The sequence below is a fragment of the Natrix helvetica genome (assembly GCF_964273705.1).
Source record: "Natrix helvetica genome assembly, chromosome: 3".
In the NCBI taxonomy this organism is placed as follows: Eukaryota; Metazoa; Chordata; class Lepidosauria; order Squamata; family Natricidae; genus Natrix; species Natrix helvetica.
The window spans coordinates 58,380,380-58,392,138 of record NC_138549.1 but is presented as its reverse complement, the minus strand read 5'-3'; positions in this window follow the sequence as shown (position 1 = coordinate 58,392,138).

Below are 11,759 nucleotides of genomic sequence, written 5' to 3'. Positions count from 1 at the left end.
AAATATATTTGATTTAAAATATATAACTTAATATGAATTGTAGGTAATGACCGTGGAAGGAATGCACTAAAGCTCTTTGTAACCAATTGACCAATTGATTTTTACAATTTGTAATGGAAGATATTTTTGTGGGGCTTGTTGTGTTTTGTCTGTTTGTGTTTATTCAAAATAAAAAATTATATTAAAAAAGGAACTTTTACTGAGAGATAGTGATTGCAGAAAAGTCAGGTGGAGTCTGAAATTCAGGCACAAAACATATAGATAATTGTCCCCTTCAACCCCCCACCCCAATACCCCGTGTTCATCAGTAGCCAATTATCTGTCGCAAAGGTGTTTTCACTTCACTGAGGCAGCGTGGTAGGAAGATGCCATCCTCAGGGCACTGCAGCCTTGAACACCTGGCATGAAACGGTTGAGAGAAGTCGATGGAGATGGTGTAAACCTCTCCTCTCTAAAGCTCCCAAGCAATTACAGCAAAAGCCAAAGCATGTAAACTATGCTGGTGCAGGGGTGGGTTTCTGCAGGTACGCATGTACCAGATTGTCAAATTTATCATACCTTTGCATACCTATTCATCCGGTGGCACCTTACCAGAACGCTCGCTCCCCGTTCGCTCCCCCGCCCGCCCAGTCACCACTTGCTTCCTCACCCTGCCCGTCCGCACCATGCTTGGCCTGCCCGCAGCTCACTTATTGGCTGGCTCGCCAATCGGCCCGCCTCTGAGAGCCCTATTTAAACCACGGCATGGATGGCCCATTTACCTCTTTTTCTGTTTGGCTCTCGCGTCGTTGCTCGCCAGCTGGTCGGATCCTCACCTTGCTTTCCCTGCTGCTATTGCTGCCTTCCTCAGGTAAGTAAACAAAGCAGGGGAGGGGCGGCGGCAGCAGCAGCCTAGGCGGAGCAGCTGGCATTCTAGACAAGACTAGACAACTCGCCTAGATCGTAGGACCACCTAGCACTCAGTTAAGGCCTTTCTTGCCACCCCAGTCCCCAGCCGCGCCTGGCTAGCTAAGCCTGCCAGGCGGGCTTAGCTGACTGGGTTGTCCCTGTGTCCCTCCAGTCCAGCTTACCTGCTACCTGGTTGCCTGTCTGCTGTCTGCATCCATCGCATCAGAGAGCTGCTGATTCTGCCTGCTGGCAAGTGACTGAGTTTTTTTTCTTTATGCTTTTAATTTTTTTAAAGGATATTTTATTTGTTTATAGAATATTTTAAACGGTTATTCTATATTTTTAATTGTTTATTTAATTTATTGTTTATAGAATATGTTTCTTTTTTAATATTTTTAATTGTTTTTTTAAATTTATTGTTTATAGAATTTGTTTCTTTTTTAATGGTTTTTAGGGATTTCTTTATTTGTTTATAGATTATTCTTTTTAAATGGTTTTGTTAATGTGTTGTGTGAAGTTCCCAGAAGATGACCTAATTAATTTACGAGCCTCGAGACAAAGTTAAAAAGAAATCCATTCATTTATTAGGATCAACATTCTGGCGTGTACTCCAGTGAAGCCAAAACTGCTTCCGCTTAATTGCGTTTGAACTTTAGTCCCCTATCTCCTCCCTTCTGTTATGCGTCATAGATCATATTCACGAACTAGGTTGTAGAAATATGAGATCCAACTCTGGCCGAAGGTATGCATGGAATCCTCCCTCGAATACCAACCTGATAATAGTCATGGCAACACTATACAAGTTGACATCCAGCTCCCCTCACTTCCTGAAAGTGACCTGTGTAAAACAAAACAATTTGAGTACAGATGTACAACTTAGGGATGCATTCCTCCCCCAGGCTTGCCTGGATTTTCTGCAAGGAATTTTGCTATAAAGGGATCAGCCTGGATATTCCTACATTTTACCCAAGATGCCTCTGATAAGGGCTAGCCCTTCCACTTGATTAAGTATTGGAGTTGTCTCCTGTGTCACCTTGAATCAAGGACTTGTTGCACCTCATAATGGGTTTGTACCCCTATGACCACAGGGCCTGGTAGTGGTCTCAGATTGGATCTGGCCACAGGTTTTAAGAGGCTACCATGGAATACTGGGTGTATCTTCCCTAGCAGTCAGGGCAGTTTCAATTACACTGTGACTGGGTTGATGATCTTTATGTGAAGGTTCCAAGAGTTGCCCTAATTAATTTACGAGCTCAGGGACGAAATTCAAAGTAAAACCATTCATTTATTAGGACTAACATCTTAGCATGGACTTCTGCGTAGCTGAAACTAAATCACATTTAATGGCATCTGACCTTTACCCCTGCCCCCCCCCCTCTGGCTGAGGTCATCAATCACATTCTCCAACAGGACGTTATGGCAGGGTTCTGGACATGCGCATTCACATCCCAGCACAGAAATATGAGACTTTTACTCTGGCCAAAACTATGCATGGAATCTCCCTCCCCTTCTCAAGGTGATAGTAGTCATGGAAACGCCTTCGGCATTGACATCCGGCTCCCCTCACTTCCTGAAAGTGACCTGTATAAAACAAAGCAATTTGAGTACAGGTGTATAACTTGGGGATGTGTCCCTCCGCCAGGCTTGCTTGGATTTTCTGCATGAAATTTTGCTATAAGGCGATTAGCCTGGATATTTCTACTTTTCACCCAAGATGCCTCTGATAAGGGGTAGCCCTTCCACTTGATTAAGTATTGGAGTTGTCTCCTGTGCCACCTTGAATCAAGGATACGCTTCATAATGGTTTGGCCCCCTATGACCATAGGGCCCGGGGGCTCCCGGGTAGTGGTCTCAGAGTGGATCCAATCACGGGTTTTAAGAGGCTGCTATGGAATGCTGGGTGTATCTTCTCCAACAATCGAGGCAGTTTCAATTGCACTGTGACTGGGTTGATGATCTTTACTATAGGGAATGGTCCCATAAACTTTGGCCCCAGTTTCTTGCTAGGCAGTTTTAATCTCAAATATTTTGTGGAAAGGTAAACCTTCTCTTCCACCCGGAATGGCCGTTGCAGAGCCCGGTGTTTGTCTGCCTGTTTCTTATAGGTTTGTGCCACTTTAGCCAGTGCCTTTTTGACATTTTCCCAGGTCACTTTCAGCATCGACATCCAGTCAGCCAAGCTGACTGAGGAGAGGGGATCCCTTGGATACTCAGGCATTGGGACGAAGTCCATACCGCTCACTATTTTGAATGGCGTGAGTCCTGTGCTACTGTGGACAGCATTATTGTACGTGACCTCAGCAAAAGATAAAAGGTCTGCCCAATTGGACTGCTGATAGTTCACGTAACACCTCAGGTACTGCTCTACCATGGCATTCAGTCTCTCTGCTGCCCCATTGGTACTCGGATGAAAAGCTGAACTAAGACCCTGAGATGATCCAATGGACCGCAGGAACTCCCTCCAGAACTTAGCCGTGAACTGGACCCCTCTGTCTGAGATAATTCTTCGAGGTACTCCATGTAGTCGGTAGATATGCTTCACGAACAGTTTAGCTAGCTTGTGAGCTGAGGGTAGTCCGCTACAGGGTATGAAGTGTGCCTGTTTGGAGAACAGGTCTATTACAGTCCAAATCACTGTGTTTCCCCCACTTTTTGGCAACTCTACTATAAAGTCCATTGCGATCTCCTCCCATGGCCTCGTTGGCTCTGCTACTGTTTGTAGTAGTCCAGGGGTTTTTCCTGGTCGTCTCTTCACCGTGGCACAAATAGTACAACTTTTCACATAACTATCTACATCTTTCTTCATGCCAGGCCACCAGAATTGCCTCCGGGCTGAGTGTAAAGTCTTTAGGAACCCAAAGTAGCCTGCTGGTTTGGCATCATGACTCCTCTGGAGAACTAGGGTACGTAGGGATTCTGGGACGTAGAGTTTTGTCCCCTTCCATGCAAGGTCATCTCTCTTTGTCAAGATGTGTTGTTTGGTTTGGAACCAGGGTCTGCTAGCAGTTCAGTTTTGAAGCCTCGTGGTTAGGTCGCTGGCAAGTAGGTCTTGCCGGTCAGGGCATTGCCGTCTGGTAGTCACTTGGGTAGAGGGAATGATGGTGTCCACTACGTGCTCCCGTTCGCATTTGTACTGAGGCATGCGGGAGAGGGCGTCAGCTAGAAAGTTCCTCCCGCCTGGAATGTGCTTTAAGATAAAATCAAAATGGTTGAAGTATTGAGCCCATCGGACTTGTTTAGGTGATAGTTTCCATGGGGTCCTAAGCACCTCCAGATTTTTGTGGTCGGTCCAGACTTCGAACAGTTTCTGGCTCCCTTCCAACAGGTGTCTCCAGGTTAGCAGTGCCCATCTCACTGCAAAAGCCTCCTTTTCCCACGTGGCCCATCATCTCGCTGTGTCTGTGAGCTTGCGGGAGGTGTAGGCGCAGGGTTGTAAGCTTCCTTGATTGTTACTTTGGAGTAGCACCGCTCCAACTGCCACATCGCTGGCGTCTGCCTGGATCACGAAAGGTTGTTCGGGGTCAGGATGCTTCAGCACTGGCTCCTTTGCAAACATTTCTTTTAATGTCTTGAATGCCTCTTGGCAGGCTAGGTCCCATGGTAGGGGTTGTACCAGATGAGGTTTCGTTCCTGGGCTCCCTGTCTTCAGGAGGTCTGTCAGGGGTTTGGCAATCTTCGCAAAAGAGGGGATGAATTGCCTGTAGAAGTTCGCGAACCCTAGGAAGTTTTGTAGCTGTCTGCGGGTGCGAGGGGGATGCCAGCTTAGGACGGCTTGCACTTTCGCTGGGTCCATCTCTATTCCCTCATTTGACACTTGGTAACCCAGATAGTCTAACCGTGCACAGTGGAATTCGCATTTTGATACCTTGACGTACAGGTTGGCTGCCAGAAGTTTCTTCAGTACTTGGTGGACCAGGGGTACGTGGTCGTCCATGGTCTCCGTGTAGATAAGGATGTCATCTAGGTAGATGAGGACCCCTTGTAGAGGTGCTCGTGCAACACCTCATTTATTAACTGCATGAATACCGCTGGGGCCCCCTGCAGTCCAAAAGGCATCACTTTGAATTGAAAGCTCCCTAAGGGGCAGTTGAATGCTGTTTTCCACTCATCTCCCTCTCTGATTCGTACTCGGTAGTATGCTTCTCTGAGTTCTAGTTTTGTGAAGACTTTTCCCTTGGCCAGATGAGATAGCATATCCTTCATGAGGGGGAGGGGGTATAGGTTGTGTACACACACCCTGTTTATCCCTCGAAAGTCCACACACAGCCTCATGGTGCCATCTTTTTTTTCTTTGACGAGGACTGGTGCCGCGACCCTTGGCTTGGCTGGCTCAATGAACCCCCTTGCTAGGTTTTTGTCTATGTATTTGTGCATCTCTTGCATTTCCCGGGGCGTCGTGGCATACATTTTGCCCTGGGGATAATTTCGATGGCACAGTCTGTTTCCCGGTGGGGAGGCAGAACATCACACTCGGCCTCACTGAATACATCTGCGAGGTCCTGATATTCTATCAGAATCAGTTCGGCCTCTGGGGTTTTGTCGGATGTGGTTGCCAGTTGTTCTTTGGGGGGGTTTCCTATGTGGATGTGGTTGCCAGTTGTTCTTTTGGGGGGTTCCTGTGTGGGTGATGTTTCTGCTAGCTGGTATGGGAGGGGTTGTGGGGCCCTTGATATCCTAAGTCTGCGGGTACCCCCTTTCCACCAGATGGTCGGTCCCCACTTGTCTAGCCAGGAAAGTCCCAGTATGACTGTGTCTGTCATTTTGGGAGCTATTATGAATTGAATTACTTCCTGGATCGCTAGCTCTAGCCTCACTGGTTCAGTCAGGTGGGTGGCATAGGCTCCTCCCATTAGGGACCCGTCAACCTGCTTGAACCGGATCGGGTGGGCCAGTCTTTTTGCTCTGATCCCTAGTTTCAGGACTGTGGTTAGGTTGATCAAGCACCTTGTGCAGCCTGAGTCTATTAGGGCTTGAAAAAACCCCTGGTTTCCTGTTTTTGGGGCTGTGAGGTGTATTGGAAAAAGGAAAGGGTGAATTGGTTTACTCACCATTGGGTCATTTTTTCCCTCATCCTCACTGTCATGTGACTCAGGCTACTGGTTGTTGTTGCCTGGGGTTCCACTACTTTTGCCTGAGGGGGAAGTGGCCTCTGCAGCCTGGAGGGCTTTCCTGGACGTGTTGGTGGACCATTTGGGGCCTCGGTCTGGTCGTGCCCTAGGTGGTGGGTCTGCCTCTGGTTTTGAGGCTGAGGTTGGGCATGCAGCTGCCATGTGGCCCATCCCCCCATCTGTAGCATTTCAGCAGACTTCGAGGGAGGGCTTGTCTCAGGGCCTGCTGTGGTGCTGTGGTTCCCCGTCAGCTGGGTGGTTTCAGGTCAGGTTGACCTCTCTCTTTTGTATCTGGTTGCTCCTTCATGTCTTTGGCATACATCCTGTTGCTGACTTTTATTGCTACTCGGAACCACTCAGAGAGTCGATTTGGGATGTTGCAGTATGCGGTTTCCTGGGCAATTTGTTTGTCCAAGTTTGTTCTGAAAAAATGCACCAGCAGCTGCTCTGGTAAAGGGGATAGCCTTCCTATGACCCTCCTGAATTCACGGATGTGCTCTTTGATGGGGCGGCCCCTCTGCTTTAGGTTGCTGAGTTCCTCTTCTGCATATGGGTCCTCCTCTATCTCCTCAAATCTGGCCTCTAGAAGTTGCAGGAAGTCATCTATGTGCATAGAAACAAAAGAATGGTTAGCAGCCCTCCACAAGAGGAGAGCAGTTGGGGGGCTCTCCTCTTGTGGAGGTCTGCTAACCATTCTTTTGCTTCTCCCTCTAACCCCTCTGTGATAGTATTCACCATGGCCCTGGGGGATGGATAGAGGTGCCCATAGCATTCTAGATGGATATCAGCTGAATCGAGAAATAGAGCTAGCTGGTCTGAGTCCCTGTCAAACTTTCCCCTGAATTGGGGGAGGGGGAGTCATTCAGCCCTACGCCTCCAATCTCCTGTCAGCCTCTGTATGCTTGCACCTGATATGGCTGGCCGTCTTCCTCACCTCTAGTTCGGAGGGAGGGAGGGGTTTGTCTGCCCTGGGCAGCCTGCCTGCTGCATGGTTGTAGTTTTGGGCTCCTTCTCCTTCTATGGTTTTTTAAAATTTATTGTTTATAGAATATGTTTCTTTTTTAAATGGTTTTTATGGATTTTTTACATTTGTTTATAGAATATTTTTATTGTTTAAAATAGGTTTTTAATTGTTTTTAGAGAATGGTTTTTTATTGTTTTCAGGAAAGGTTTATTACAAGAAATGTTATTGGTTTTTTGGAAATATGTTATTTGTGATGCAATATGTTGCTTTTTTTTAATTAAAGTTTTTTTATTGTTTTAATTAAACACACACACACACAAAAACATTCTTCATTACATCTTTCAGAAAGCATGTCGATTGGTTGCAAATAAGTTTCGTGTGTTACTACCACAATCATTCTTTATACTTCATTCATATTGGATTATATATTTTAAATGAAAAATCTTTATATACCATCAATGTACCATCACTCTCATTTAACTATATTTGTTTAAACGTGCTTTTATCTAGAATCATTTGTATTTAAGGACACAACCACATACTGGCATTCGTTAGCTATTTCTGTAAATTTCAGGCTTATATCCAATTGCTTTCACCAATGTCAACCCATACAAAACCATTAAACATTATCCATTAACATTTCGTTATTATTATTGTAGTTATCTAACATCTTTATAATAAATCTAGACAAAAATTTATTACTAGAATTTATAAGTACCCAGGAAAGATTACATCTTTATAACAAAATCTAAACAAATATAATTAATGAATCTTTTCCCCAGGTCCCATATTATAGTTTATATCTAAATTGTAGTAAAATTTATAGGTACCCAGAAAGAATTACATCTTCATAACAAAATCCAAACTAAGAAGTATTAATAAAATTGATAAGTCTTTTTCCCAGGTCCCAATTTACAGTTTATATCCAAATTGTTTTCACTAATTAGGGTTGTTATTTCACTATTATTATCATAATGAATTATCTGTTAATGAATAAACTTTTTAAAAAGAACAAGAACATTCTATAAGCATCTATAAAATCCTACTTATTAATCACCAAAGATTAACTAAGTTTTTAATTATCACAATTCATTGTCAACCTGTGTCTATCCAGTAACAAAACACTCTTATCTCTTTAGCCAGTCGTTGCGTCAATTCTCTTATTAATTTCTTTATAGAGTTCTTAAAGACTTCTCTCCACACTTTTTTGCTCAAAAAATATCTCAAGTAGTCTCGTTGCCCTTCAACTGGAATTGACATTAACATATCTTTGATTATCAGACGTCTTTCCAAAGCTGCTTCTCCTCCTAGTTCCATCATCAAATCCATATATTGAGAAGAGGGATAGAGCTCCAAATAATCAAATTCACTTTTCCATATCTTTCCATTTTCACTCATAGGTGCTTCATTAGTAAGTTCATCTATTATCTTGCCTTTATCTTCTATATCTTCTATATCTTCTATATCTTTATTCTCTTCTTTAGTTTTGGGAGCTCCAATCTCTTCCACTTTTTCTGCGCATAGCAATAATTTATTGCTTCTTTCCAAATCTCTCGAATCCTTCCAATATATTTTGAAGTCCATCCCAAACATCTTGTAAGCTTGGGGTTTTCTCATCTGTATATGGATACATATTTCCAAAAAGAGAAAAAAAGATCTAAACTCCACTGCCACTCTCGCCTTCAATATCTCTTTAATGTATAAAAATGCCTTTATTTTGGATTTACTTAAGCACAAGTTTCTTGTAGTTTTTTCAGAAGGGGGGGGGGGTTCTATCTTTTCTTTGCCTTTCCTTGCCCAAAATATTTCTCACAGACACTGTAGAGAGTCAGTCCATGTCCTTGAGTTGTTATCAGTTTCCATAAACAAGCTGCAAACCCTCCAACTTCAGTAAAATCAAAAAAAGTAAGACAAGGTATACATTGTTTCAGAAGAAGAAGAAAAACCAAGTTCTGACTTCCGAGTGACAGATTCAGCAATATGTTGCTTTTAAGTGTGCAGGTTGGTACATGGTTTGGGAGATTTTGTGTGTTTCTGTAGTGAATTTAATACAGAAATAAACACAAAATCTTGCAAAGCTGCCTTGCACCAACCTGGCCTGCCCATAGAAAAGCAGCCACTGTTTTAAAAAAAAATTATTAAAGATTTTAACAAATTTTACAAATATTACCCCTTCCCCTTCCCACCCTCCGACCCTCCCTCCCCACAACCTCCCAGAGCAAAATACAGGGTATAAACATTTAACAATCATACGCTAACACAGTGTTTCTCAAAGTGGTCCGTACCGCCCCCTTGGGGGGCGTTAAAGAAGTGCAAGGGGGCAGTAGGAAGTTCCGCCTTACATGGGGGCGTTGAACATACAGAAGGGGGAGTTGAACAAATTCTATTTATTACTTGTTCTGTGACTAGGCGGACTCACACAGCAGTCATTACGCGCAAACCTGCAACACCGATCGTTGCTGTTGGAAATATGGCTTTCATACGAGCGAATGTGCACTTCCTTAGTCAGTCTTGGGTCTAACATTGCGTCCCCAGTAGCGCAAGAATAGAAAATTCAATAAAATCCCATAGAATGCTGATCAAATTTCTATAATAATAATAATAATAATAATAATAATAATAAATTTGAATTTATTAGCCGCTCCCTTTCCAGGCAGGACTCGGGGCGGCGATATCCTATTCAAATTTCTATGGCTGTGCTACTGGGGGTCTAGTGTTTGCCGCGCGCAGTGACTGCTGTGTGAGTCAGCCTCCTTTCACTGCGCCAGGAATGGAGGCTTCCCCAGTAGCACAAGGAATAGAAATTTCAATAGAATCTCATAGAACGGTGATCAAATTTCTACGGTATTCTATTTAAATTTCTATGGCTGTGCTGTTGGGGTTGCTGGGTCTTCTTCCTAGAGTTTAGGCGTCCTTGGCACATCTGACGAGCGAAAATGCCAGTTTCGGATACATCCTTCCCTTCTGTCTGAACAGCCAATCACGTTACAGATCGTCATTTGTGTGTCAGACGTCGGAGATGCCCAGTAATTACTACCATAGAGTTATGAATAGAATTTCATCAAATTTCTGTGGTATTCTATTGATATTTCTATGAATATTTTTTTACTGGGATTTTTCAGAAATTTGAGTCATATACGCGGTGGAAAAAAGTCATAGAGTTATGAATAGATTTCCATAGAAATATTGTAAAATTCTATTGATAACTCTATGGCTTTTTCCACCGGGATGATGTTGTTAATCGACAGATTTTCAAATTAATTGTACTATCAGCCATCCTAAGATAAGGTGAGTGTTTGACCACCTCTATGGTCGTTCTAACCGTTAGAACTATTGTTATTGATATAGAATTTAAATAAATATTTCGTATAAGTCGATGTACAAGATTACAACATCCGTGCTTCAATGTCTTGTTATAAATTAATAGAGTTGAGTCATAAAGCTGGCCTATTGTTTCTGGGACTCGTAACATAAAAGCTAAGCTGCTTGCAAACTAGGATATAGCAAGCACTTGCAAACATTCCTGTAACATAAAACGTCTTTTCTTGCAACTGCTTGCATAGCCACACGCAAACGTAAAAAATGCAACCACTTGCTTTTGGCAATGTAACATAAACCTCCAATCCGTTTGCAAAGCCGTTCGCAAATTTGCATGCAGCTGAAGGCGCTTGCAAATTCGCCTTTCTATGATTCATCGATGAGAATGAAGAAAAAGCCATAGAGTTATCAATGGAATTTCCTAATACTTCTATGACATCATGTTCATAGATCTACCGGTGAAAAATTTATTTACATGTAATACATTTTGCAATTTAATACATTTTGTATATTATACAATTAAATAATCTTTAGGGGGCGGTGGCAAATCAAATTGTGCCTTAAGGGGGCGATGGTTAAAAAAAGTTTGAGAAACACTGCGCTAACATAAGCTAATTGATTTTAACATCCTACCTCCTCTTGTGCTTTAATTCCCCTTTTGTTAAGCTAACTTTAGGTAAATTGTAACATTCTTTGTGCCTTCACTCATAAGCTAATTGAAATTTTTTAGTCCGATATTTATTTTGAATATAATCAATCCATCTTCTCCATTCCAACTTATATTTCTCAACCGAATGGTCCTTCAAATATGCTGTAATTTTGGCCATCTCTGCTAGATTTACTACTTTTAGCGTCCATTCTTGAATAGTAGGCAATTCTTCCCTTGTCCAGTACTACGCCACCAGCAACCTTGCTGCCGTCGTTAAGTTCAAAATCAAATTAGTCTCTATAACTGTACAGTCTGTAATTATACCTAACAAAAACAACTGAACTTTATCCTCTTTTTAAGTATATTTTGAATAACCCATCATATTTTTATACAAAATGCTTTGACTTTTTTGCAAGTCCACCATATATGGTAATACGTAGCATCAGCACAATCACATCTCCAACATTTAGGTTGTAAATTCGGATACATACAAGATAATTTTTTGGGCTCTAAATGCCATCTATACAACATCTTATAAAAATTATCTCTCAAATTATGAGCTTGCGTAAAATTTACATTTCTTACCCAAATCTTTTCTCATGTTTCCATCATTATTGGCTCTTCGAAATTTTGTGCCCATTTTATCATACAGTCTTTAACTAACTCTGTTTCAGAATCTATTTCTATCAGTATATTATACAACCTTTTAATATGCATTTGACTCTGGTCCCTAATTTGTTTTACTAAGCTATCCTCATTTTGCATGATACCAATTGTCTGATGGTTTTTCCATCTAGCTTGTAACTGTCCATACTGGAACCAGGTTTGATTT